Below are 27,646 nucleotides of genomic sequence, written 5' to 3' on the forward strand. Positions count from 1 at the left end.
TTGAGTCATATCATAACTGTGAAATTATATTCCTTCTTGCTCATTATATGAGCCATGAAGGTGCTCATGTGTTTGAATTAAGTTTCCATTGACTGACAACATGTTGGCAGTTACTGTATGTAGTATTGGCAGTTAGTATTGACAGTTAACTGTAGTATTGACAGTTACTGTAGTATTGACAGTTATTGTAGTATTGACAGTTATTGTAGTATTGACATGCAACACATGCAGAATTGACAGATAATGACAGAAATTGTAGTATTGGCACTTACTGTAGTATTGATAGTTAATGAAGTATTGACATTTAATGTAGCATTGACAGATAATGTACTACGCCTAGTATTGCTTGTCAATGTTTTGTGTGTTTATTCAGGGGCGGATCTAGGAATTCCGTAAACACGGTAAAAGGGGGGAGGGCGCAAGCAATATTTTGTGGTGCTCCTTCCGGGTTTCATCTCATTTTTTCTTTTTATTTATTTTGTTTTAAAAACAAATAAAGAGGGGGCGCCCCCATCCCCCTTTGGATCCGCCACTGCATGGTAGTAAAGGTTAATGTATAATGTTGACGGTCACTGCATGTAGTATTGACGATTAATGGTTAGCATTGACAGTTAAAGGGCTAGTACAGTTTTGGTGGAGATGAGAATTGGGCTTTTAACTTTTTGCGAGATACCAAGAAAACACTTATGATATAGTACAGAACATATCATTTTGAGAGGAATTCAAAGTTTATTTGACGAATATCGGGTTTGGAATGACTGAAACATTCAAAAACAAAGTAAAACAAAGCGATCGTAATAAAGTGTGGGTCCCACACTTTATTAGAATCGCTCTTTTTTGATATCTCAGCCATTTCAAAATCAATTTTCATCAAATAAACGTTGAATTCCTCATAGAACTACATGTTCTTTCACATTTTATAAGAGGTTTCCCATTATCTCGCCAAAAAATGCTAGAAACCTGGAATAAGGTCTCAACCATAACTGTATACGATCCCTTTAATGTAGTATTGCATATCAGCTCACAGAGGTAGTTCCCACATAATGCTCTTTCCCCGCTCAACAAGATTATTTGTGGTGAACAGGAAATGCTTGCCATCTGGGCTATCACAAGCGACCCACCTTTGATCTGACTCCTTTCTTAATAATTGCCGTAATGTAGATAAGCTGTTAGTTTACCAGCCGCCTGGGTAATTAAAGGTCCAGTTTACCTTTGGGAACAGTGGTTTAAAAATTGTCAAGATATGACATTTAATGCACATGTGTAGGTCTGTTGTACCACAAAACATCCTATCATATACAATCGCCACAATAAAGCCTGAAATATAAGGAGATATCTGTATTTTTCTCAATAAAAAATAACTGTAGATGGTTTAGTCTGGGAACAGTTTTATTATAACTATTGTTCACATTTTGTATATTTAACAGTACTTGACATCGATTTTACCAATTCAAGTTTTTACAGTGGTTGTTTCTAGGGTGCTGTTCGTTATTCCGAGGGGTCGTTAATCCGAAACACACAAATTCCCTATACCTAGAGGTTTGTTAAACCGAAAATGAAAATGGGGTTCGTTAATCCAAACATTTGTGGCGTTATTCCGAAGGTTCGTTATTCCGAAGATTCGTTCATCCGAAAATGAAATTCGGAAAAAACGATCCTTCGGAATAACGAATCTTCGGACTAAAGAGTCTTCGGAATAACGAACCTTCGGAATAAGGAGCTGTAACCGTCTCTATCACTGACTCACATTTTAGAACTATTCTAAAGCACTAAAAATGCTGGGTTTTTGTTTCATCTGCAAATAGTAGATTATGCTTTAAAGGTAACGTAATCCTGGAAGACTCGACCACGTAACTGACATGATTCAAGTAGGCCACATTGGCTATCGGATATAATCTTATCATTAATATTCGAGGAGAGTGGGGTAGGGTCAATATTTATCCTGGTCTTCCAAAGTTTAGTTGACATCTAGAGCATCCATCGTTAACTTGCTGGTTAGACCAATCATCCTCTCAACTCTCTCACATAAACTCGACCGTGAACACTTATGTGTATAATGTGAATAAAAATTATTATACAACACCTTAGAATGATGTCGAATTGTGATTGGCCAAGAACATGTCACATGACATTCAATAGAAAATACCTATCAAACTCATTGAGAGTGACAGCTGTGCAATAGGCCCCTGGCATGGGCCTACTGCACGGCTCGAAGGGACTATAGCACGGCTTCGCGGGGAGCTAGTAATGCACGGCCGCTCAAACTAGCAAAGCGCCAGCAAACTACGTGCTGGCCGGCTGCGCTGCCGGTATTAAGTCTCACAGACCAGGCGCGGCGGAGTACTGCAACCATGTTAACGTGTACGCGCAGCTACTTTACCTAGCTAGTTGCATGTATTGCGGCCTTATGGCAAGCCATATTACTTTTTAAAAAGATTTTCTGATATCACGAATTCCCTTTCGTGATATCAAAAATTAGAATTTCTGATATCACAAATTCAGTTTTTGATATCACAAATACCCATTGGTTTATCACGTAAAACCAATTTTTGATATCACGAAATCGAATTAGTGATATCACAAATTCAATTCGTGATATCACGAATTCAATTCGAGATATCACGAATTCACATTCTTGATATCAAGAAATACATTTTGTGATATCACTAATTCCAATTTGTGATATCATTAATTTACATGGAATTTCAGCACATATCTTTCGCAAAGAAATAATTTGATTTCGAGTATTAGTTTTGCGCTGAAATTCAACCGTAAATTCTAGCGTTTGTTGAGGGCAGAAATACACAGGGAATTCGAGCTTTAGTTCAGTGCAGAAAACCAACGGGAATTTGAGCGTTAGTTGAGCGCAGAAATATACACGGAATTCGAGCATTAGTTTTGCGCTGAAATTCAGCTGTGAATTCGAGCGTTAGTTGAGAGCAGAAATACACAAGGAATTCGAGCATTAGTTTTGCGCTGAAATTCAACTGTGAATTCGAGCGTTAGTTGAGCGCAGAAATACACAGGGAATTCGAGCATTAGTTTTGCGCTGAAATTCAGCGGTGAATTCGAGCGTTAATTGAGCGCAGAAATACACAGGGAATTCGAGCATTAGTTTTGCGCTGAAATTCAACTGTGAATTCGAGCGTTAGTTGAGCGCAGAAATACACAGGGAATTCGAGCATTAGTTGTGCGCTGAAATCCAACTGTGAATTCGAGCGTTAGTTGAGCGCAGAAATATACAGGGAATTCGAGCATTAGTTTTGCGCTGAAATTCAACAATGAATTCGAGCGTTAGTTGAGCGCAGAAATACACTGTGAATTCGAGCATTAGTCTAGCGCAGATATTCCTATGGAATTTCAGGTGTTATCTTTACATAGTATATAACGATAGTTACAAAAAAAAACTACATGAAGAGTTTTGGCAACTCGTCTTCATTTAAAGTGATTAGGAATTAGTTTTAAATGAATCGATGAAAATAGATCGTTTAGCAACATGTCTAAAATGCCATTATTGATATGTTGTCAATTACTTCAAAGTCGTTATTATATTCTTTTTTTTCTCCATTTCTCGCCACTGATTTGGCAGAGACTGGTTGACTTACAACTTTTGTTTGCGTTTCTCTTTACTCTGTCATGTGAAAAATACTCTCTCCCGACCTCCCCCTGTTACTCCTCCGACTTAATAAGAGAGATTTCACATTGCGCAGATTAACAAAATTGAAGTCCTTCGTACTACTGCTTTTTTCTTACTAAATTCTAACTGTTTGTTTGCCATGCATACTGCTGCATAAACTCCTCATAAGATCTGGATATCTTCACTCTTCTTGATCTGGTCTAAAGACTTTTGGGCTTGTGCATTCCAGTTTTGTTCTCCCTGGGTTTGGTTCTTGAATAAACTTGCCTGTATGATTACACTTTAAATTATTTTACAAAATCATAAACATATTGGGGCAGGCAAACTGTACACCCAACACTACTGGTCTTAATGGATACACCCCTTTGTTCTGGAGGACTGATTTTGAGGAGTGAGAAAATGTCTTTAGGAGAAACACGTTGCTTTATGTGACCACCAGCCGACACCAGTGGTGGACATTAAATTGGCAAGTTTACGACTCCCTCTCGCACCCGCGTGACTCACAGTCTCTCTCTCTCTCTTATTCTCCGCTGCTGACATACACAGACCAGAGGGTTGATTGCCCTCGGTCGGTCCTCCGCAATCCAAACACATGGTATATGTTTTTATAACACACATACACATACAACCACACATAATTATCATCGATTTGGTGGAAGAGTCTTACTGTAAAGGGATTTACCACATGAAAAATGTATCATAAGTAACAATAATGTAGTAATAGATGACAATTTGAGGACCAAAACGATGAATTAAATGTAGGCCTTAAGTGAACATAGTATCATTGAATTCATGATAACATGTTGCAAAACAATTGATTTGTATCAATAATTCATCGAATATACCTTGACGATCATTTAGGGAATGATGGATGTGTAAATCTCTCATATATATATAGTTATTGGTATTTTGAACATTGTTCTAAAAAAAAGTCAGCAGTAGTATACCTTCCATCTGAATATCAGCTCAAAAGTAATGTTCCAATTCCCAGTGTATTTCTGCGCTAAAAAAAACAAAACAAACAAAACCGCTCGAATTCACAGTTGAATTCCAGGGCAAAACTAACGCTCGAATTCCCTTTGTATTTCTGCGCTAAACTAATGCTCGAATTCACAGCGATTTTCTGCACTGAACTAACGCTCGAAATCCCTGTGTATTTCTGCGCTCAACTAACGCTCGAATTCACTTTGTATTTCTGCGCTAAACTAATGCTCGAATTCACAGCGATTTTCTGCACTGAACTAACGCTCGAAATCCCTGTGTATTTCTGCGCTCAACTAACGCTCGAATTCACAGTTGTATTTCTGCGCTCAACTAACGCTCGAATTCACAGGGATATACTGCACTGAACTAACGCTCAAATTCCCTTTGTATTTCTGCGCTCAACTAACGCTCGAATTCACAGTTGAATTTCAGCGCAAAACTAACGCTCGAATTCACTTTGTATTTCTGCGCTCAACTAACGCTCGAATTCACAGGGATTTACTGCACTGAACTAACGCTCGAATTCCCCGTGTATTTCTGCGCTCAACTAACGTTCGAATTCACAGTTGAATTTCAGCGCAAAACTAACGCTCGAATTCCCTGTGATTTACTGATATCACAAATTCGATTTTGTGATATCAATAATTCAATTCGTGATATCACAAAATGGAATTTGTGATATCAGAAATTCGCATTTGTGATATCACAAATAAGAATTCTTGATATCACAAATTCAAATTAGTGATATCACAAATTTATTTCGTGATATCACAAATTCGAATTTGTGATATCAAAAAATCATTTTGTGATATCACGAATTACCATTGGTTTTTCACGTGAAACCTATTTTTGATATCAAGAATTCGAATTTCTGATATCACAAATTCATTTAGTGATATCTCAAATTGAATTTTAGATATCACAAATTCGAATTTCTGATATCACAAATTGAATTTGTGATATCAAGAATGGATTTTTTGATATCACAAATTTGATTTCTTGATATCACAAATTAAGTTCATGTGCTACACTTACGGGAATTTGTGATATCACAAATTTAATTCTTGATATCACAAATTGAATTCTTGATATCAAAAATTTGATTTTTTTTGATATCACAAAATGGAATTTGTGATATCAGAAATTAACTTTAAATGTAAAAAAGGCTTGCCATACGGCCTTACCTACGGCTGTGTTTTTACTTTTGACTCTGATCTGCTACGTGGACCACAGTGATCCCAAAATCAAGACTTCATTTCAAGTTGAGAAACCGTAATTTGATTATTTTTCTGTGTTTTTAAACAAAATCATTTTCGGAAATAGACAAAGTCTAGACCTACTACTAGATCTACCGACATCTCAGATCGGCCTATAACGTTAGTGTAGAATGGGTATAGACCCTGCAGAGTTTGTGATTCCTGTGACTGTGTGGTCGAATCATGACGGGTGTTTGAAAGCAGTACACTGGGTGGTTTACAATTCTCGGCCTAATTGTTACATTCATTTTTGGGCCTTCCTGAGTTGGCAGTCACTAATTTAGTACTGTGATTGTGGACAAGGTGTTGTATAAAACGAATAATTTATGATTTTGTTCGTGCATTGGGGCACGTAATATCGCACTCGGCGCGAGATTCGCCCCTGGTCTATTCAACGCGGCGCTACGCGCCTTGTTGAATAGACCAGTGGCTTATCTCGCGCCTCGTGCGATATTCGTGCCCTAATGCACTCACAACTCCTAAATTATTCGTATAATAATTTACTTAAAACCCGGAATTGCTCATTGTCTATACAACGTTCGACCTGAAATCTGCCCAGATCAACAAACTCAACCACGCATATCATTATTGGGCAAATATACCCGTATACAACTACATAATAAATACACGCGCACAGACACACAGACACAGACACAGACACAGACACAGACACAGACACAGACACATACCCACACATATACATATATATATATACATATATACATATTATACGAATAATTTATGAGTTGTGAGTGCATAGGGCACGAATATCGCACGAGGCGCGAGATAAGCCACTGGTCTATTCAACAAGGCGCGTAGCGCCGCGTTGAATAGACCAGTGGCGAATCTCGCGCCGAGTGCGGTATTACGTGCCCCAATGCACGAACAAAATCATAAATTATTCGTTTTATACAACACCTTGTCCACAATCACAGTACTAAATTAGTGACGCCAACTCAGGAAGGCCCAAAAATAATGTAACAATTAGGCCGAGAATTGTAAACCACCCTGTGTACTGCTTTCAAACACTCGTCATGATTCGACCACACAGTCACAGGAATCACAAACTCCGCAGGGTCTATACCCATTCCACGCTAACGTTAGATCGAGTTTAGGCCTGACTGTTAGGCCGATCTGAGATGTCGGTAGATCTAGTAGTAGGTCTAGACTTTGTCTATTTCCGAAAATGATCTTGTATAAAAACACAGAAAAATAATCAAATTACGGTTTCTCAACTTGAAGTCTTGTGAAGTCTTGATTTTGGGATCACTGTGGTCCACGTAGCAGATCAGAGTCAAAAGTAAAAACACAGCAGTAGGTATAAAGGCCGCAATACATGCAACTAGCTAGGTAAAGTAGCTGCGCGTAGCATACACGTTAACGTTGCAGTACTCCGCCGCGCCTGGTCTGTGAGACTTACCGGCAGCGCAGCGCAGCCGGCCAGCACATATGGCCAGCACGTACAATGTAGTTTGCTGGCGCTTTGCCGCTGTGAGCCGGCCACAGAACTCTGTCGTGAGCGGCCATGCATTAGTAGCCCCCCGCGAAGCCGTGCTATAGTACCTTCGAGCCGTGCTATAGGCCCATGCCAGGGGCCTATTGTATGGCTATCACTCTCAATGAGTTTGATAGGTATTTTCTATTGAATGTCATGTGACATGTTCTTGGCCAATCACAATTCGACATCATTCTGAGGTGTTGTATAAATACACCTATCACATAATAAAATACACGCGCACAGACACACAGACACAGGCAGACACTCACACACACACACACACGCACACACACACACACACACACACACATATATATATACATATATATATATATATATATATATATATTTATATATACATATGTGTGTGTGTGTGTGTGTGTGTGTGTTATTGTGAGATATGAGAAAGGAAGGAGAAAAAGGTGCGTAGCTTTGACATCATTATCCCTCTCCCTGTTCCTCCTTTTTCGGGAAAGTGCAAGAGTTGAAAAATTGGATGGTCTCCGCAGGGAATATAATGTGCATCAATCAAATTAATCTTTCTGCTGTTAAATATTTCATGCCAAAACTCGATACGCAAAAAAAAAACACCCACCAACATTATGCTCATTTTTTTCTTGTTTACTTACATTTCTCATTTAGATAAGCTCAGTCCAAATCAAGCTTCCTGATTAGGTTACCGCAAAATAGCGATGCGAATACAATTTGTCTGTTTTGTTTGTTTGATTGATTGTTTTGTTTTGTTTTATTTCATTTCATTTCATTTCATTTTTTCTGTATGGTACAATACATTCAACTCTGATCACTTTCAGAAATAAACACATGATTTATGATAATTCATGGCTGATTTTGCACATGACAGGTAATCAAATCATTGTGACAAAGAACGAAGACATAATGATAATAAACACAAAGTCAAGGTACCATACAGGAGGATGTTTTATTTTGTTTTATCTTTGCCATCAGTGGCCTTTCCTGTGATGTTAAAGAATTTTTGCTTCTTTCGTTTGTTTGTTTGTTTGTTTTATCTTTGCCATTGGCCTTCGATCCGTCTGTCTCATCTGAATTAATGTTTCGATGTTATTTCTTTGCCCCTTTTGAGGGGTTCCCTCATGGTATCCTTCTTTTATTCTCCATCAGAAACCTTTTTTTATCATCGGAATATCTTAATAAAATCACCCCGTTATGCTTCCACCCTTTCCTTCTCTTGGTGCTCAGGAGTGGGACAAGCTGAACTATCCCCTTCACCTCCCCCTCCCCTCAGTGCGGGGGGGGGGGGGGATGGTGGCATCATCGGGGAACGTTGTGTTTTCCGCTGACACATTTCTATCTTTGTCGTAGGACTTAGGGTCCTCCGTCATCAATCGTCCTGTGTGTCTCTTATAGCAAAGATCGAATTAGGACGTGTCTTGTATTTCCTTTCCATTCATCTCAACCACAATTTTTCTACGAGGAGGAAAGGCTTTATAATACTGTACCTTAATTGTTTCTTTTTTAATATCATTAGTATGACAATAATAATAATGATGATGATGATAATGATAATAATAAAAATGATAAAAACAATAAAAATAATAATAATATTAATGTTTACTTCCATATAGCGCAACAATGCATCAAAAAGATGCTCATAGCGATTTTAAGCTTTAAGGTTAAGAATTAAAAGAAAAAGAAGAAGAAGAAGACATTCACACGCACGTACAGACTGAAAAACAGACAGGCAATTGATTACCTTCTTTCATTACAGTAAAACGTTTTATCGACACGACGAACGTTTGTTTATTTAAAAAAAAATCCGTAAACGGTTGGAAGTAGGCTAGGAATAGGTTGGGATTCCCCGAGATCGCATTCCCACAGATAGAATACGACTGAAATCAGGAACTGCCTCACACAATTTTATGTCGGCTATTGTCACATTATAGCTTCTAGAAAACGAACTGTAGGAGTGGAATCATAATTGCTTTTCTTGCATACAATGGCGGACTGTATTACTCAAGAAACTACGCCAGAGCCGGAGGAAAAACAGGTAAGCCAGTCGAACTCAGGCACTATCGCTGATCATTGGGTGTAACTTTATGAGAAGTTATACGTTCTATGCTCATATTACAAGACCATTGTTCTTTGATCATATGATTGTCCTTAATTCTGTTCCGAAAGGAGCCTCGCCACTGCATAATACCATGGACTGGGTAGTAGGTCCATGATGATACAAAGATATATAGCCATTGTGTGTGTGAACACGTGTGTGTATTTGGTTTTTTTTTTTTGTTTCAGCTGTCATTTTACACAATAATAAACAATATCACCGTCATTTGTAGTAGGCCTAAAGTGCATGTAAGATTGAGAAGGGAGAGAGGGATAAGTTTGTATTAACATGAAGTATATATGGATATATTAGTGCAGATAATGTACCGCGTAGATATCACGTTGAAGTGAATGCGTTTCTCGGCTTGAAATGCTTGCAGCAATGCAATCACAATGAATTCACTTGAGTCACTGCCGAAGTTACTTTCACTCTCATGATCCATTCATCTCCACTCAAAGACCTCAGGGGTGTTTTATAAAGCTAATCGTAAAGTTACGAACGACTTACGAGTTACTGGTGATCAGTTCTTGTGCCTGAATTATGGAAATTCTGATAAGTATAGCACATCAGAACTGATCACCAGTTGCTTGTTAGTTGTTCGTAACTTTACGAACAGCTTTATGAGACAGGGCCCAGGTCATCTACAGAGTTGATTTATTGGGACGTTGATCTTCGCAAACAGTTACATGAAAACAAAATATCTCATTTTGAGTGAAGAGCTACCGTAGTTGCCGAATGTTCTAAAAACATGAGAAGCTGATGATCCCCTTTAATAATAACCATTCACAGGAAAGAGAGATGGAGAAAAAGGGAGGGAGATAAAGTGAAAGAGGTAAATATGGGTGAGCTGAAGGGAGTGACTGTCGTCCACGAATTATGAATTAATGATCTGTGCAGCTGCATGTAGCAGTTGTGTTTACAAAATCTTTTGTCGGTTTGTGTGTTTAAAGGGATGGTATAATTTTGGTTGAGATGGGGGATTCAGATCTTAACATCGTAAGAGATATAGTGAAACCGCCTATGACATATGAAAGAGCATACACTGAAAATTCGTTTTGAAATGGCTGATACATGTACATATATCCAAAAACAGAATATGATAAAGTGCTCCTAAGAAAAGGCGGGTCAGAAATTTTGACATAGGACTCTTCATTAACTGTTATGTCTGGATATCTCAGCCATTTTGAAATCAATTGTCATCAATTTAAGCTTGAATACCTTTTAGAATTCTATGTTCTTTCTAAGCGGCCTCTCATTGTCTCACAAAAAGGTTGAAAACCTAAAGTTCCATCTTAACCAAAACTATACCAGCCCTCTAACTGTCTACGTCTTCCATTTCCAGATGCAATCATCGCAATTACCGGGGAAAAGTAATAAGTCACAAGATTAGAATGGTTACGATAAACAATATATATATGTATATATATATATATATATATATATATATATACATACATATATATATATATATATGCATTACTTTATCATGGTTATATAGGTTCTCCTAACAGAATGACGAACTATTGCTTCCTTTTCGTAAATTGTACTTGCTTATATTAATTTAAGCATCATGACACCCTCGAAATGCAAGAAATGGTGTTTAATTGCTAATGAACGGTCAAGACAAACATTCCTTCAGAACATTACACACCTTTCATTTACTTTTCCTATATTTTGGTTCTCTTTTTTTTCGAGCAGGCAAACAAGTCTGTTGGAAAGACACAGGAAAAGAAGAAGAAAAAGAAGAAGAGAGTGAAAGTCACCGTTGGCACTACAGGCGGCTCAGAACTAATTGCAGGCCTCATAGCATTACTTCGAAGCATGGACGATGTTGTAAAGAGTGTCAACTTCAGAGAGATACCCTACAACATCGCCGACATGGAGCAGCTCCAGTTCAGTGACGTGGGTGTGTTCATTCTCTGTCATTCCATCAACAACAGGCGGCTGTCTATCACTGATGTCACAGATGCTCTCTATGATCGATTACTGAGGAGAGCTCGTCGTAAACTAGGTACGAAAATGCCTTTAAAATAATTTTGATGATACTTGGCAGAATGGTACTTAAACTGCTTTTGTATATCTCGTGAGGAAAATAATCCAACTTTCTCCGTACCGAACTATAATCAACCATTTATCTGTAACTCAGATGAAAATGAAAAGAAGAAGTGAAAATGATAAAATCCCTAATTTTATGAAGTTTATTAGGCCAACTTGAAAATAATTTGTTTCACTTGAAATCTACTTTAAAGAAAAAACAACCAAAAGATAACCACAGATAAAGGAACGATACAAGGAAAAGAAAAAAATAGCGGGAAAATTCTCCAGTTTTTCGTTTTGGTAGAATAATGAGTGAGCATGCACAAAGCTTACCTCCTTCAGAAGGCAAGATGAATGGTATTACCCTAACGGCTAATCATGTAAGTTCCAAATGATTGTGCACTTTTCATAATTATGACACTTGTTGAATCTTATTTATACTTTCTCCATCATCCAGCGACCATAACATGACGGACTGCTATAGTCTTCATATTTATAGCCATATTCAGTCGTCCAAATCTGTTAAAAAAAAGAAACCCATTAAAAGAAGACCAGGGTGTAAATTCACGATTAAACGAGATTTGATAAACATGACTTTTGTTTGTTTGTTTAGCTGGTTGGTTGTGGGTTTTTTTTTTGTTTTTTTTGTTTTTTTTGTTTGCAAATGATTAGTGAGGTTTTGTCGTTGTGTTGCTAGTAGAAGATATTTATCTAAATATGCTTGAACGTAGCCTCAAGATCGGCTGCATAAAATCAAATGTACAGGAAAATGCAATGAAAATGTGATGTAATGACAAAATGAAAATAAGCAGATACAGTATTGCCAACCCAACTGAAAATAACGTGAAACTTTACACCGGCACCGTGGAAACTCGAAAGTGCGCAGAATCCATACTGAAAAAAAGGCATGCCTATATTTCTTCGATATTTGAGTTTGTCTATCTAATGTGTGTACTCATTCAGAGCCTGATCATACTTCTGCAATCGAAATAGCATACTAACTATGCGAAAACAGCAGTAGCAGCAGCAACAACAACAACAACTATATGATATCAAAATATCACATTTCGGATTTTACATTTGATACATTAACTTGGAATAGATAAGAAATGAGGTGAACTAAAGGTTCCGTCAATCAGCATAATATACTTTTATATTAGCCTGATCGCATGCAGTGATGCACTACGCAAAGCACGCGCCCGCATAGAAGCCGTCTGCATGTAGTAAATAGTAACTTTTCCGGTACAATTTATTGGAAAATTTCTAACATATTTTAATCAAATACGTATTACAGAGCAAAATTTAGACTTGGCAACAAGTAAAATGACATGAAACAAATATTTTCTGTTTTTGCAGTGTAGAAAATGAATTTGCAAGACCCGCCTCACAAAAAAACTAGCCGATCTTTCCAACCATGTACCAATCCACAGTCTCTATTATAATACATGTATACGCGAGTGTACTCTGTGACACTCAAAATCAGCCAGGAAATATTCTTCATTTTCATTTCCTTCTTTTGTTGTTGTTGTTGTTAGGCAAGAGCAAGATGAACATCGTCGCTTACGACTTCAAATCAAATGATCTTCAAGCCGATGCTCTCGCAACCAAATTGGAATCGTTTAAGATCCAGCAGCCAACGGCATGCAGGAAAACGTCGGCTGTGGTGTTTGCCGGACAGTGTGCTTCGTCACCCCCGGAGCTCCCGCAGGATCAGCTCGAAAAACTCCAGAGCAGCTTGCAGGCAGCAGTGTCTCCGCCCTTGCGAGAAAAAGTTGCAGTTTTCTTTAACAACATTCGTCCTACAGTGTCTTGCGGCTCTTCCCGTCATTAGAGTTATTTTATGCGTCCTATATGGCGCATGAATTAAAAAAAAAAGAAAGGTGTAGGAGCCTTATTGTTCAATATTGTCGAATCTGTATAAATATACATTTTTCTCCCACCTAATTGCCTGTCTCTGAGGCAATTTGCCTTATAGTTTTGTCCATTATACTTTTTGCTACTGTTTATGACATTGTATGATGGGACTGCATTCTACAAGCCAGAATAATCTGTAGGAGTTCCCTCCGTTTCTGACAACCTTTCCTTCATAACAATCTGCCTGTCATGATTATATTCTCGCAAACTATATTTTCTTTATTACAAAAAAAAAAATATGAGCTGTGTTGATTCGTAAGGATATACAAATGTTATTGTACTTTATACTTTTGTTGGAAATGAAATGAAGTGAAGTGAGGTGAGATGCACAATATATTTTTGATTTTAAAAATAATTGCAAGCAGTAAGTGTTGTGTATAGGTAGGCTGTAAACTTTTTGTGATGTTAGGCACACGAGCAAACATCTGCTTGATTATCATTCCAGCTTATTAAACTTTGAGCTATATCGTCAGCGATCGTCATATTACATGAACTACATCGGTAAATTTAGTCAACTGGACTTACTTGTAATTTGGAGTAGCGAAGTTTCACGTCTTCTCCGAGACGCTTCATCAGGCCGACTGATCTGCAATTGGCTGTTGACCCGTAACAGGGTCGGGGAATTTCGGAAAGCACCGGGGAATCTTCCGAACTGCAGGGTTGTAGGCTCCGGCTTAGTCTGGCTTCCAGACCCTCTGCCCATACTATTTCGCTATTCATGATATTGACGCCCTCAACGTCGAAAACTAGCATAGTTTAAGTTAAGTTAATTCGGCAAAGGCGGCGACTTCGTCGCCGCGGAGTCCAGTTGGCAAAGGGTTTGGAAACCAGACTAGCTCCGGCTAGGTTGTGTCGCAGGCCCCCTCTTTGGTTTAGGGATGGCTGCTCCCTTTTTATTAAAGTAAAATAGACTATTTGACTCCCCGCTCGAACCACCACCATCGATGACAACGTCCTTCTTGTCAAAGGTGTGGTTATTACCGTTCATATGGGAGTATACGGCAGAGTCTCCACATCCAGACGAGCTAGCTCGTCTGTGCTGGCACACATACGTTTGGCTAAGATCTGCTTTGTCTCTCCTATGTACAGCTCTTCACACTCGTCATCCTTGCATTGGATAGCATTTACCGATTTACCAAATATATTCATGTGATACTTTACCTGGATGACTGAGAACATTCACAGACATATCGTCATGTTACAGTTTATATCATATCTTAATACAAATCTTACGTTGTTCTTGTGACCTTATAAATGCTGCAAACTTTTTCAGAAAAATGCCCTTCCTACATCCCACGAATATGAGCTGACTGATGCTGCATGGCGACGGGTTCAATGAATTTTACATATTTGCATGACAGGGTTAGAATTACAATGTAAAATGGAGGAGATGAATTGGCCAAGGAAGTTGGGAAATTGATGTTCCAAGTGACTATGATTATTCATAATAGATGTCACTTTTCTATAGGGATGCCCAAAAGAACTCCATAAGTTCACTGTGTGTGTGTGTGTGTGTGTGTGTGTGTGTGTGTGTGTTTGATCTCAGTGCTTGATGCTGCCGTGTTTCTGACCAATGTTAAGTTTCATTTTCCATCGTGACATAATTCCAAGTATATTTTGCTTGTATATATTCATGTAATGAAATGGAATTTCCCCCGAATGATAAATAAGCAAAACAATTCTTTTTTCCAATCCAGAAATATCTGCAAAAGTGTAAATCAGCGAAGTATGTTACGAGAGTGATGAATCTGTAGCCTATTAGAAAACCGATAATATCCCTTTTCGCTTGATTTCAACAAATTAAATCTTCAAGAATAGTTCTTTACAAGTTACTAGTAGTATGTTAGATTATGCTCGGGCGCGTCCAGTTGAGTAATTTAATTTTCATATCATTAGTCTTTGCCCAATTTCTGTTCGCACATCCCTTTGTATTGAACATTATATAATACAGCTCACCTTGTTCAAGAAGGGATGGCGAAAAAAGTAATTACCATCATCAAGACATATTTTTCTTAGAAAGTGTCTGGTCATTATGAAATGAAATTTGAATCAATTGTCTTCCTGTACTCTGTTAGGCAGATCCAATTTGGCACATACTTCAAACACTTTTGAACGTGAATGCAAGGGAAATAAAAACGCTGCAACTGGTTTGCTTTATCGTAATCATTTCGTTCTATTTTTTAAGGAGAATCCAATCATTGGGGACGAAGCAGTTGGTACATGCGTATAGCTTGATAGATCACTAATTAAGAATTTCAGCTGAGATTGTTTGGTTCTGTGTTTGTTGGGCAATAATAGCACAATCTTATGATGCCTGTTCGCATGTCTGTATACAGCTTGGTATAAGCGCGTGTTTGATTGTAAATGAAGTTACACTCTGTCAGTGATAATGGTGGAGATGGATACATGATTGCCCTTCTGCCACTTAGTTGATCGAAGTGAAATATGAAAGGGGAATATGAGTCACACTTCACAGTTGGCGCCTTAAAAAATGAATAAAAACAAAAACCGCGGTGGAATATCTGATTATGAAAATGGTCATGAAAAAAACGGCATGTATGCATGACGTCCCCGTCCCCCCCCCCCTCCTTATTGTTGCCTTTGTATCATGGTCCTTTGTCTCTCTTGTTTTCGTCATTTAAGTCTGAGTTCACGTCCCCGTCATCGTCGATGTCCATTCATATTTTATGTTACTCTATTTTTGTCTACGTCTTAGTCCCTGTCCTTCTTGTCCTTGCCTGTATCTTCATCTCTCATAATTCCATACATTACTACATATATACATTTATAATGCCAAGCACCTGCCAAGGGCACACCCACCGCAAGTTCCTTACTTTAGGAAGGTGTCTCCAAAATGTTCAAAATTATCGCATTGTTATTCGTACTTAATATACATGTCTGACAGCTGGAAATAAATATCATTTAACTGAACTAAACTGATCTTTTCAAACTTACAGTCTGCGATTATTCTTGAGTGACTTAATCTATGTCCGCAGGGTGTGTTGAATGTGTTTCCATATGAGGTGATGATGAGGTAGCCTCAATTATTATCTCACTTTGATAACGGTAAAAATGAATTATACATCACTAACGAGGAAACGGAATAGGCAATCAGGAGCATGAATAAACTGTATAACTAACCGACCACTATTCAGTTATTCAACCAGGAATAACATCATATTTTAGACTTAAATGAAAGAAACATTAAATTTTCTTCATTTTTTTATACACGATCAATGGAAAGTTGTGAGGTTATGACATGGTCAGCTCACTCATTTGCATATTCATATCCACTGTACAAGAATTGTTTTGCAGAAATAGGCAAAATTTCAAAATTTAATAACTTCCTTATTAATTATAATTCATTGCACAACGATAATATATGATAAGAAATTATTTGAACAATATATACTGCTAAATATGTACACCCCCTCACATTTCTATAGGAAATCTCCGCACTGCCCACAGTATCAGAGTTTGCATAAAGCCATCTGAATGATTGACACCCGTAAGTAACGAGTGCAATAGAAAAGCAATACCTAGGTAAGAAATGTGAATCATGCACCGATTCAGAACTTGTGACTTCATAATTGTTTGACATCATGGTTGTGTTAGATCTCTAGGAATTGGTTAAGGCCTGTATTATTTCCTTTGATATTGCAGGAAATCATTTTGCTGACGGGATCGCAGTGCACAATGAAACGTTATTGCCATGCTTGCATTTCACCAATATGCTCAGTTTAAAATTTAGCCGACCACCATAAACTATCCAAAGAGTTACAACACACAACAAACTCGTGACTTTTGACGGGCACATGATCCTTTATAAATAAATCCTATAGCTCTCACTCCTTTGTGTTCTCAACTAGGTATACTTTGATCTTTTGAAATTCTATGTCATCTCTTTATCTAGTGTCTCAGTGGATTGTGGATTTGTCTCTGTACGTCATAGCGTGTGTGTGTGTGTGTGTGTGTGTGTGTGTGTGTGTTTGTGTGTTTGTTTGTGACTCGTGTGTGTTTTCCTTTTTTGTCTATAAAGCCGTCATTTTCCTTTGATGGAGTAAAACCGTTCTATATTGCTATACCTAAAGTTGTTAATAGCTGTTGGTCGTGGTGAGCATACATACAAATTACCTATGCATTAACAGACGTAGAAACAGACAGAGAAAAGATTGACAATCATTCAAAGACCCGCACAAAATAACCTTTATCATGATAGAACGTTGTAGTGTGGAAACAGCACTTGTCAGTAGATAAATGAAAACTGCGGCCTCATTGAATATTTACTGACCTTCGGGGCAAATTCAGGATTTGCTTATATTATCGGTGCTTATATTATTATAGTGCATTTAGCCTCATGCACTATATAGACTCTATATAACAGGCATAGATGGTTCCTTATCATGCACCTCTCTATCTACCTATCCATCCATCTATCTATCTATCTATCTATCTATCTATCTATCTATCTATTTATCTATCTGTCTATCTATCTACAATATCTGTATATGCATAAAGTATATATTATACACAGTGTAATCCAATACACGTAATTTTTATTGTTTATTATTTATTATTTTCATCATTATTGTAAATGCTACTAACTTGGTGATTGCTTTTGATCAGATACATCTTTGCGTCTTCTGAAAATACGTCTAAATACCTCTAAGCTCATAACCCTGCATCCACCGGATTGATTTCTTAACCGTATTTCCTGCCCAGACAAAACGCAATACTGACAATTCATAACTATTTTTATAACGTACATTTCCCGTTTAGAAAGTGGTCCAAACCAAGCCATGAATTGTCGAGCTGATATGCTGGTTTCCAGCAGATCTATGCATGTCGAAACTTACAATTTCAGCATAGCCCTTTTTTTTTTACACATGACAAAGTTTTGTTTGATAGATACTTTATTTTCTGCAAATCAATATACATTGTACATAAACTGAATAATCGTGAACATGGGAAATATACAAAGTATATTTGAAACAGAGTCGTTTAACTTGCATAAACAATGATATAAAAGGAAATTAATGATATTACAGTATGCATGTCTATGCAGCTGGGATTACAATAACAATATTATATTTAGGAAATGATAATGCAGAGGGCCGCCATTGTAAGCATTGCTTGAAAAGATGGCCGGCCCGAGGAAAAGGTAGGTAGGTAAATTGGTAAACAATACAAATTCTGCTGCGAGGATAGCAGGGGAAAATAAACTCTGATGTGTGAAGGTGGTGAATGTGCGTGCGAGTGCTTGAGAGTGCACAGGGGCAGATAGGCTGGGATTTGGAATGATAAAATTGGTTTGCTGGAAGAGGGAATGACTTACGATGTTGCTACTATCGGGAGACCAACATAAGTCATATAAATTATTCGGGCTTAATTCGTATTTGAAGTATACTGTGATAAAATATGCTTCTTTAAGTTTGCTTTGAATGAAAACAAGGAGGCACACTGTTTCAACTCTTCGGGAAGAGTGTTCCATGTATCCGGACCGTGATGTCTAATCGACTTTTGAGCAAGTAAAAGCTTTGGATTACTTAAATGAAAATCATGGGAACGACGGGTAGGGTATGAGTGAATATGATCATTAGTAACTAGGGCATTATGGAAAAATGGTAATAAATTTCGAATGTGTTTGTACATAAATATAGCAGTTAAATATGAATGTATTTCATGGGCCTTTAGGGTTTTTAGGCGATAAAATATGGGATCAGTGTGAGCCAAAAAATTTGAATGTGTGCATATACGAAGAGCCTTTTTCTGAAGAAGAAAAATTGTGTTCAATTTGGTTTTGCTACAGTTGCCCCATACAATATTACAGTACATTACATATGGTAGAAATAAAGTGTTGTATAACATCATTAAAGTTTGATCATTAATTAAGTATTTTATTCTCCTTAACACACCAGTTGCCTTAGATATTGCTGTTATAATATTCTGGACATGAGTATTCCAAGTTAGATTGTTATCTAGGGTCACTCCTAGGAACTTGGTTGAATGTTTCTCAGCAATGTTTATATCATCAATAGAAATACTTTGAGGAAGGGTGGGTTGAGATTGAAGCGTATGAAAATGTATAAAACATGTTTTATCAATATTCAATGAAAGCTTATTACTTCTAAACCATTTCGAAATATTACTTAATTCCATGTTAAATGTATCCACCAATGTTACAATATCCTTGTGGGAATAAAAAACATTGGTGTCGTCTGCAAATAAAATGAAGTTTAAACGAGGAGAGGAATTAATGATATCATTAATATAAATCAAAAAAAGTAGAGGCCCGAGGATAGATCCCTGAGGGACACCACATGACACGTTCAAATGGAACGAATGACTGGATTTAAATGCAACATATTGTTTTCGATGACTTAGATAACTTCTAAACCATGACAAAGTAATCCCTCTCACACCATAATTATGTAATTTTTCAAATAAAATGTCATGATCAATAGTGTCGAATGCTTTACTAAGATCCATAAAAACTCCAATTATGTGCTCCTTTTTAATAAGCGCATCAATAATATTATCAACAGATTTAATTATAGCATAATCGGTAGAAAATCCTTTCCTAAAACCAAACTGATTCACATTTAATATTTCATTTTCAATCATAAACGAGGAGAGACGCTTATAAACTAATTTTTCTAAAATTTTCGATGTTGCAGGTAACAATGAGATGGGTCTATAATTTTTCACCAGTGATGGATCTTCTCTTTTATAAATGGGGATAACTTTGGCGATTTTAAAAGAGTCTGGAAACTCACCGTTAAGTAAGGATAAATTAAATATATGGGTGAGAGGGGCTGCTAAGGGGTAGATTATTTTTTTCAAAAAATTCACCCTTAATTTGTCAGGCCCACAGGAATTACTACATTTCAGAGATCGAACAATATCAATAATTTCTGATTCATTTATTGGAGTAAAAAACAATGAGTTTTGATTACTTTCAGGTAAGTAATCTTTATAATTTTTGATATCATTTATGGGAATAGATGCAGCTAAAGAAGGACCAACATTAACAAAAAAATTGTTAAAAATATTTGCAATTTGATCAGAATTAATAATAACTTTATCATTATGGGTAATGCTATCAGGACATTCCATAGGTTTCTTTTTGAGTATTTCATTAACAATCCGCCAAAGAGCATTTTTATCATCCTTATTAGATTCGAGTTTATTTGAAATATATGATTTACGTGAAACTCGAATCAAAGAAGTTAATCTATTTCTATATGTTTTATACCTTTTCACGTTTTCAGGAGTAGGTTTCCTCAGAGATATTTTATAAAGACGGTTTCGAGTAAGAATGGAATGTATAAGACCTTGAGTAATCCACGGTTGTGGAAACAGCATATTTGTGGAAACAGCATATCTGTGGAAACAGCATATTTCGTATGTAAGTAACCTAAAACGGTTGCAATGTAAGCTAGGGATAGACTGCTATTTTCCCAAGTTCACGTGTGCCCTTACGAACTGAGCGGACACTGGTAGAAATCAGTCCATCAGTGAAACATCCGGTAAACTATTTTCAATCAGGCAAAATGGCTGGTCGTTTCCATCCAAATTCTCCGCTACTTCAGAAGGAAACAGAGGTAAGTAGTTCGAATAATATAGTCACACTGACTTCATTTTGAGGATAGATCCTTTAAGCATAAGAGGGTGGAATTGTCCTCTTGTATAAACAAGTATAGAAAAGCACATTTACGTATTGCGAGGCTATTTGTGTCACGACTGCATTATACATACAGGCTACTCTTCGCAGAAATGTGAACAGCGTGTGCTTTTTAATCATGTATATGATAATAATTATACGATATTTATCAGTGTGAGGGACGGGGGTAATTGCCCTAGACCCATTTATCAGTGCTATTTGTAGTAACATACCCAAAACTGAGGGATAAGAGAAGTAATAGCTCGTCTAGTTTAACGCTATGTAATGTGTTTGTACATTAAGTTGATGTTGTGTTATTCATCACGACTTATCTCATCAAAATAGTCACTTACACAACCATCCCACTCGACGATCTAATGAATTCTATCTCCCTCTCATGAGAACTATAGGCATGCATATCTAAAACAAAGTTGTTTATATTTATTTGATTTCCGTTTTATTTCAACAGGGTAGCCCTTTTAGTTAAAAGACTGCTCTACCAAGGGACCCTGCATAATAAGAAGATACAACAATATATATAAATACACAACATTACAATCAAAACAAACGTACACATTATCAACCAGATAATAAAAAGAAAAAGGAATAATGTAACAAAATTACACTATAACAAAAATACAATAGGAATGAGAAAGAGACCGAGAGAAATACAATACACGAGTTAAAAACAAGTACAACAAAAACAACAGCAAAACAAAATACTGATGTGTCACTTTCCGGTGTTACAGAAATAAACATATATTGTGTTCTGTTTATCCAAAAACTTACAAACAGTGTGTGCATTCTAATCATGTCATGATAATGCACGATTATATTGGACCCAGCTTTTGGAATGGCTTAAATAACAATAAGGTGAATCTTCATAAATCCAGTACATTTGAATATAAACTAAACAGTTTTCTAGAAATAACATTAGATAATCGTGATAATTAAATCGCTTATGTAATAGCCCTCGTACATGTATAGTCACCTGTTTGGAGCAACGTGTTCACTAACCTCTCTCCCTTTCTTCTCTGTGTTTTCTCCTTTTACAGTGTTCTTCGTTGTGTTATAATGTCTCTGTGTTCTTTAACTGTTCTTGCTATATACTGAAAACACGTGGACACTCGTGGACAATGATTTTACCTACACTATTGTATGTGGGCATTTTCCTTTTTTTTGGCGGGGGGGGGCATCAACTGTGTTTGTGTGTATGTATTGTTGTCTTTGTTACCATATTTTCTTGGTACACACGACTCGATGAATAGTGTCTATGTCATATCATTGATATCTTCCATCATGTTCTATCTATGCATAGCCTGGATTTGGAAATATATTGGATAGATTATGTTATTTGCCTATTGCCTATCGAGAGATCCACGTCTTTTCAGTATAGAACACTCCTTTCCATGCATTGCAAAATATACTTTTCTTTTACTCTTGCAAAGTATGCATTGTTTCTCTCATTGATTAATTTATTATTCCGAATTTCATTTTCGGATTAACGAATCTCCGGAATAACGAACCTTCGGAATAACGCCACAAATGTTCGGTATAACGAACCCTTTTTCATTTTCGGATAAACGAACCTTTAGGTATAGGGAATTTAGGTGTTTCTGATTAACGACCCTTCGGAATAACGAACCTTCGGAATAGCGAACCTTCGGAATAACGAACAGCACCCGGTATGATTTGGCTTACCCCATAAAACAAGACCTGGAATAGCAGTTCTCCCAAACGAGAGACGATCTAATGTCACAAGACCTTTGAAATTCAGGCAATCGGATGTATCACTTAGCAGTCATTGTGTACAGCCTTGTGGAACAATGCAGTTTTCATTTCCCTCCATTTCGATTCCTTTTGTCTTGCAAAGAAAGTGGCAGTCACCGTTGGCACTCTTGGCGACTCAGAACATGTGGAAGGCCTCATAGAATTACTTCGAAGCATGACACACGTTGTAAGGAGTGTTGACTTCAAAGAGATCCCTTACAACGTCGCCGACATGGACCAGGTCAACTTCAATGACGTGGACGTGTTCATTCTCTGCCATTCCATCAACAACAGACGGTTGTCAATCACTGACGTCACAGATTCTCTCTATGATCGATTACTTAGGAGAGCTCGTGGTGCTCTTGGTACTAATTAATGTTTTAATATGAGTTTGATGGTATGATACTTGGCAGCACAATATATTATCCTTTATTTCCGTAATACCTATTTGTGATGAAAACAGCAATTCTGTCCATATCGGACCCAGGTGTGCCATCCTATACGGTCAATTATTGTTATTCGTCTTTTCAGACACGAATTTAAAAAAAAAATGGAAAAAAAAAGTATCACGTTCATGGGGAAAAAAGTCGAAAGTAATTTGGAAACTCTACTTCAAGAAATATACATTTTCCCAGTGAATTCACCATTGCGTCATCTTAAAGTTCCTATTCCGAGCATACAATTTCGCGCATTCCACGCTCGCAGCACTGAATCAAATTCTAAATCCGGTCATTCAAATTCACCATTGGAGCATCTTATTGTTCATTTGCGTCATTCATATTTAAGATGGGGCATGCATTTTAGGAACGAGCATTCAAATTCAAATCTCATCGATCATCAAAAATTCGGGAAAAGGCAACAATGTTTCAAATAAGTGCATTCAGTTTATAAGAAGTCTTGCATTTAATACTTTGGGGCCAAGTATAATGTGTGTCTTTCACTCAGCTTTGCATAGACTTGGGGTTCGTGATGAAGATTATCTATTTTGCCGTGGATAGGTCTACCTGTTCATACCAACATGTTATATTCACTAGGGTAAAATGCCAGCTAACGCGGACGCTACATACAGGCACATACGTACAAACGAGCATATTATGTTCCGAGAGAAAAAATTCAGACTATTGCTGAATGCGGCCAGTCACAATAATAAACGAAGAATACGCGACTTACACAAGTCTAATAAGATCAAAGCAAAATGTTCCAATAATCGCGGGCAAAACATTGTCGGCTCAAATTTGACTGTCAAAATGAAATGCGCGAGGAAATGCATGGAAAACTTGATGTCATGACAATATCAAAATAAATGGTTATTACCATCCCATCAGGAAAGAATAATCTTTGTACCCGTACTGGAAATTCGAAAGTGAGCACAATTTACACAAGAAGCAGACGCACGTCTTGTTCTTCGACGTGTTCGACATCTTAGTTTGTGAAATGCTACTCTTGTAAGGCTTATCGTACTCCTGATACAAAAACACCATGGTCAGGATGGTATGAGTGTGACGTACACAAATATTAAATCGTCGAATTTCGTCTTCATACGTTGTTTCAGAACAGGTAGGACACATGGTGAGCTACAGATTTCCACATAATCGACATGCAATATACTTATACAGTACCATGGAACTATGAAAGAATGTCTTTCTTTGATCCATCGTCACCGCCGCCACTGATAATGTGCGTATTGACGAGTACATTCAGATGTTTGGACAATGACGTTTGTGCCATCGTGCATCGTTGTTGACAAAAGAGCTGTTTTCCTCGTCTCGATCTTGTTTGGCTGAGGTGCTTTTTCAAACTCGATTGTCTTTTTGAATAAACACCAATTATCGGAAGCCGCAAACCTCCAAAACAATAAATATTTTGTGTCACAAAAATATTGATTACTGAAGTGGACACTTGTGGACACGCAAGTAACGTTGTTTGGTTTTGTTGATGGTAAGTCATATTACATTCGTCTACCGTTACTCTCCATGTTTACTCTTAAACAATGTGGTAAAAATGTGAAAAATTATATTATAAATCACCATCAACCTGCCAAAATATTTGTTTTCGAATGTGTAGCAGGTCCATTGCATGCTTATACGTTACTATACTCATTACATACTCCGTGAAAGGCACTCAATCACTAACCTATGCTCCTGACATTATAATGTGTTCTTCTTCTTTTTGGCCAGGTAAGAGAAAGGTGAACATTGTTGTATACGACTTTCAGCCAAATGAACTTCAAGACAGTGTTCTTGCTCTAAAACTGAAAAATTTGGAGAGAAATCAACCAACGGCGTGCAAGAAATCATCTGCTGTAGTGTTTGCCGGACAGTGTAATGAATCACCACCTGAGCTGCCGGAGGATCAACTTGAGAAACTCCAGAGCAGCTTGGAAGTAGCAGCCCAGCGAAACAGATGCTGTTGTCACATTTTGTAAGAGTGACGACATTCACAGCTTTCTTTGGTCACTGTCGCATCTTCTCGAGAACGTGGAACACTTTATGTGACAACGAATATTGATTATTTTTTTGTTTCTTACACATAAAAAATGTGTGATAATCGCCATTAAAGTCTGTTTTGTTGTACAGTATAGAGACGCATCGGGATCATTCATTTAAACGTAACCATGAACTGTATTACCATGGTTACTAAATACTGATGACGTCAAAAATCTAAGTTCTTCTTGTGACTTACACTTTCAAACTTGTTAAATTCGCCTCGGGCATGTTTCACAATTGTAATACCCTCGAGTGCACTATACGCCTCCACTAACGCACTCTATCCTGTGCATCTCTCTTTGTATAATAACGCACTCTGTCCGTGGTGCTACAACACTCGCATTATTCAAAGAAAATAAAATTCTTCCATTTTAGGAATTGGTTATGTTTAATACTTCAGTATTTATGTATAATTTTCATATTAGTGATGTTCCTAGTATAGTTGGGAATATTTTTAAGGGTAACTCATCTCTTCATAATTACAATACAAGGCAGAAAATATTGTTAGATAAACCAATACGACTCAAGCATTGTAATCATTACGCTACGCAGGAATAAACATATGGAATGATTTAAATGAGAATATAAGAGCATGCTCAACTTTGTCAAGTTTTAAAGTATTAGGTAAAAGGGAACTATTTAACAAAATGTGAATTTGGGAAGCGAAATCCATGTTGATGTTTTGTAATCATGTCGCTGATGTTTATGCATTTTAGTACACTTTTAAATATAATCTGTTTATGTATGATTTTCATTTAGTTGTAAACTGTCGAAAAGTGCTTGTGTGTGAGTGGGTGGGTATGTCTGTGTAAAACTTGTAAAATGTTTGTATAATATGAAGCTATTTTGTGTCAGAATAAGATTTTGTTACTGGGCCCCATCGATACAAGTCCTGCTTCACACGGTCCATGACCTTTCAATGTCTTTCATGTTATGTACACTTTGTACGCTTGCTTGTGTATACGTATACGCTCTTTTAGTCCCATAACAAATGAGATATTGATAGAATATTACTCTCTAAAAAAATCGAGTGAAAATTTTCACTCTTAAAGGAGTGAATACAAAAAAAGAGTGAATTTAGAGTGAAATTGGAGTGAATTTTTAGTGAAAATGTTCATTTACACTCGTTTTAGAGTGACGTCAGGGATCACTCCAATATCTTCGAGTGATCCCTGAGGTCGCTCCAAAATGAGTGAAAATGAACATTTTCACTCGAAATTCACTCCAATTTCACTCTACATTCACTCTTTTTTTGTATTCACTCCTTTAAGAGTGAATATTTTCACTCGATTTTTTTTTTAGAGAGTAGTGATATCTGTCCTGACATTTTGGGAATTTTTAATTTCTTTTTCAGGTTCCTGCTAAATGAAAAGTGACTATGGTTTTGCGTTTAATCAAGAAGCCACCTGCTTTGACTCACTTTATATCGAACCTGAGACCGATTGGTAATTTACTATACATATCCAGACTTGGTGAACTTGTTTGAATCAATCAGCGCATATTAGATAGGCCAGTGTAGGAAATGAATTCATAGTACACAGACGTGACTGCAGAGATTAAAAATTGATGGTACGCTAATAATGGCATGGATAATCGGAAAGTCACACTCCAGGAGTCCTTTTCATGAAAGTCTTATGAATGCCTTTTCGCTCATTAGACACACGTACGGGAGACTTCATGAAATGGATTAACTTCTTTTTGAAAATCTCCCGTAGCTGCTCCTTTTAAATTCTAGATACATGACTTCATCTCATCGCTTTCCATTTGAGTAACATAGTCTAAATGCCAATTATGTTTTGCTTTAAAATTCCATAGGTAGTGTGTGTGTGTGTGTGTGCGCATGTGCACTTAGAATCCATCCATGTATGTTAAAGCCACTGTATAATTCTGGTTTATGGTAAAAATTAGAAACTCTCCTTTTGAAAGGGTCCTTACCTGTGGAGAAGTGAGGGTTCTGAGACCATACCACAAAGTTGAAAAAAAAAATGCTGCTCCCTCTTGTGGTCATATATCACTAGCCGATAAAATAAATTTTAAATTGACTCGGGGGGGGGGGGGGGGGCAATAAATTTGGTGTCAATTTCTTTTTGGTCTCTGGGGTATGGTTGCTGCGCTTCTTGAGGGATTCCACTAGAATTATTCTATGGCTTTAATATGTTTGTATATATATTAGTGAGTTGTTATATTACATGTCTTAACTTGCCTTTTCAGGGGTCTTATTATACAAGTTTGCTTTTCTAAGACCCCTCCACTTTACATCTATATGCATCTACATGCATTGTCAACTTATATTCAAATATTCTGCAAATTGTTTT

Source organism: Diadema antillarum, unplaced genomic scaffold (genome assembly GCF_040938485.1).
Source record: "Diadema antillarum isolate AM-2024a unplaced genomic scaffold, OU_Dant_1.0 seq00001321_RagTag, whole genome shotgun sequence".
NCBI classification, from domain to species: Eukaryota; Metazoa; Echinodermata; class Echinoidea; order Diadematoida; family Diadematidae; genus Diadema; species Diadema antillarum.